The 3,140-nt window shown below is 51.0% G+C and overlaps 1 long non-coding RNA gene across 1 annotated transcript; it reads left to right on the forward strand.

Annotated features, from left to right (window-relative positions):
* The first annotated feature begins 286 nt into the window (after nt 1–286).
* On the forward strand, nt 287–2,801 carry LOC127920195 (uncharacterized). Its single transcript, XR_008105368.1, has 3 exons — nt 287–1,133; nt 1,758–1,835; nt 2,348–2,801. It is a non-coding gene; the product is annotated as an uncharacterized LOC127920195 (long non-coding RNA).
* The last annotated feature ends 339 nt before the right edge of the window (nt 2,802–3,140 follow it).

Here is a 3,140-nt window from a genome sequence, read left to right on the forward strand (position 1 = left end):
CCCTCTTCCTTTATCAGGGATGTCTGTCTCCATCAGCATCTTATACACAACAGCAGACCACTTCCTGTCTGATGGATCGAATCTCACAGCCCATACACAAACAAACAGGGCCCCAATGCATATTGCACACACAGCTGACAGACAAGAGAGCGAGACAGAGTTTACTCTCAAATATTTATAGGGCCAAGAGGGGATAGAAGCTTTCCAGACCAGTCCCAGTCATCGGGGACATTCACTGCTGCTCACTCACGTAATGTGCTATACTGTATGCAGGTTAGATCTCGTATGTCCGATCGGAGTTTCAGTCCAGCTCCCTGGCAAGAGTCAGACAGATTGAGATAGAGAGGAGAACCTGCTCTCCCTGGCAGACTAGACTGGGTTGCAGTGGGCTACCAGACACAGAGGAACAGAAAGAGAGTGACTGCTACAGGTTGTTTTTTACATTTATGTTTTGAAGAATATTAGTCAGTATGTGTTACAGCTGTACTGGTTGCCATCTCATTAGTGGGAAGGTGTATCACCTGTGCTGGCCCAGGTGCTATTGAAGAGTGGCTGGCCCAGGTGCTATTGAAGAGTGGCTGGCCCAGGTGCTATTGAAGAGTGGCTGGCCCAGGTGCTATTGAAGAGTGGCTGGCCCAGGTGCTATTGAAGAGTGGCTGGCCCAGGTGCTATTGAAGAGTGGCTGGCCCAGGTGCTATTGAAGAGTGGCTGGCCCAGGTGCTATTGAAGAGTGGCTGGCCCAGGTGCTATTGAAGAGTGGCTGGCCCAGGTGCTATTGAAGAGTGGCTGGCCCAGGTGCTATTGAAGAGTGGCTGGCCCAGGTGCTATTGAAGAGTGGCTGGCCCAGGTGCTATTGAAGAGTGGCTGGCCCAGGTGCTATTGAAGAGTGGCTGGCCCAGGTGCTATTGAAGAGTGGCTGGCCCAGGTGCTATTGAAGAGTGGCTGGCCCAGGTGCTATTGAAGAGTGGCTGGCCCAGGTGCTATTGAAGAGTGGCTGGCCCAGGTGCTATTGAAGAGTGGCTGGCCCAGGTGCTATTGAAGAGTGGCTGGCCCAGGTGCTATTGAAGAGTGGCTGGCCCAGGTGCTATTGAAGAGTGGCTGGCCCAGGTGCTATTGAAGAGTGGCTGGCCCAGGTGTTATTTAAGAGTGGCTGGCCCAGGTGTTATTTAAGAGTGGCTGGCCCAGGTGTTATTTAAGAGTGGCTGGCCCAGGTGCTATTTAAGAGTGGCTGGCCCAGGTGCTATTTAAGAGTGGCTGGCCCAGGTGCTATTTAAGAGTGGCTGGCCCAGGTGCTATTTAAGAGTGGCTGGCCCAGGTGCTATTTGAAGAGTGGCTGGCCCAGGTGCTATTTAAGAGTGGCTGGCCCAGGTGCTATTTAAGAGTGGCTGGCCCAGGTGCTATTTAAGAGTGGCTGGCCCAGGTGCTATTTAAGAGTGGCTGGCCCAGGTGCTATTTAAGAGTGGCTGGCCCAGGTGCTATTTAAGAGTGGCTGGCCCAGGTGCTATTTAAGAGTGGCTGGCCCAGGTGCTATTTAAGAGTGGCTGGCCCAGGTGCTATTTAAGAGTGGCTGGCCCAGGTGTTATTTAAGAGTGGCTGGCCCAGGTGTTATTTAAGAGTGGCTGGCCCAGGTGTTATTTAAGAGTGGCTGGCCCAGGTGTTATTTAAGAGTGGCTGGCCCAGGTGTTATTTAAGAGTGGCTGGCCCAGGTGTTATTTAGAGTGGCTGGCCCAGGTGATATTTAAGTGTGGCTGGCCCAGGTGCTATTGAAGAGTGGCTGGCCCAGGTGCTATTGAAGAGTGGCTGGCCCAGGTGCTATTTAAGAGTGGCTGGCCCAGGTGTTATTTAAGAGTGGCTGGCCCAGGTGTTATTTAAGAGTGGCTGGCCCAGGTGTTATTTAAGAGTGGCTGGCCCAGGTGTTATTTAAGAGTGGCTGGCCCAGGTGTTATTTAAGAGTGGCTGGCCCAGGTGTTATTTAAGAGTGGCTGGCCCAGGTGTTATTTAAGAGTGGCTGGCCCAGGTGTTGAGAGAGTGGCTGACCCAGGTGCTTTTAGAGTGGCTGGCCCAGGTGCTCATTTAAGAGTGGCTGGTGCTATCTTTAAGTTTGGCTGGCCCAGGTGTTATTTGCCTGGCTGGCCCAGGTGAATTTAAGAGTGGCTGGCCCAGGTGATTTAAGTGGCTGGCAGGTGGCAATTTAAGAGAACAACCCCAGGTGTTATTTAAAGTGGCTGGCCCAGGTGTTATTAAGAGTGGCTGGCCCATTATTTGTTGGCCCATTATTTAAGAGTGGCTGGCCCAGGTGTTATTTAAGAGTGGCTGGCCCAGGTGCTATTTAAGAGTGGCAGCCCAGGTGCTATTTAAGAGTGGCTGGCCCAGGTGTTATTTAAGAGTGGCTGGCCCAGGTGTTATTTAAGAGTGGCTGGCCCAGGTGTTATTTAAGAGTGGCTGGCCCAGGTGTTATTTAAGAGTGGCTGGCCCAGGTGTTATTTAAGAGTGGCTGGCCCAGTGCTCCTGAGAGACGTGGAACAGACAAACAATCCTTTATCTGATCTTCCCTGTTCTCATTTTGCTTCCTATCTTTAAGTTTGGTGTGGGATTTTATTTTGTTTGCCTGTTCTGAGGCAAATGCAGTGGGTCTCATGGTGGGGGTGTTAAGTTCCAGTTGTTGTTGCTAGGCAACTTTCAGAGGACAACCCCATGAGCATCTTTCAGAACCCTTCCTAAAACCCCACCTGTTTTGTTTTGGTGGTTGTCAGTGACTCTTCGCTAGTTTGAGCAACATCATTTGGTTTTCTGACTGGGGACGTAAACAGACCGAGAACGAGAGACCGACAGAGACACGAGAGGGAGGCAAGTCGCGACTCACAAGCTTACAACTTTAGCAGAACAACAAACATATTTGTTCTCCTGTTCCAAGAAGACTGATAGCTGTGTGGTAGCCTCAAACTGTTTTAGGCTTAATGACCCGTCTTTTAACCCCAGACAGGGTCAAACCATGTGACTGCTCTCTCACTACTACTACCAGGGTCTTGGTCAAATATTGACTTAGGCCAGAAGACGCTACAACAGGGAGAAACAACAGGGCTGCTCAGGTAACAATTGTTTAAGGGAGGGAGGGTGTGTCTGGTCAAACCCAAATCAAC

The sequence above is a fragment of the Oncorhynchus keta genome, unplaced genomic scaffold, assembly GCF_023373465.1.
Source record: "Oncorhynchus keta strain PuntledgeMale-10-30-2019 unplaced genomic scaffold, Oket_V2 Un_contig_18594_pilon_pilon, whole genome shotgun sequence".
Classification (NCBI taxonomy): Eukaryota; Metazoa; Chordata; class Actinopteri; order Salmoniformes; family Salmonidae; genus Oncorhynchus; species Oncorhynchus keta.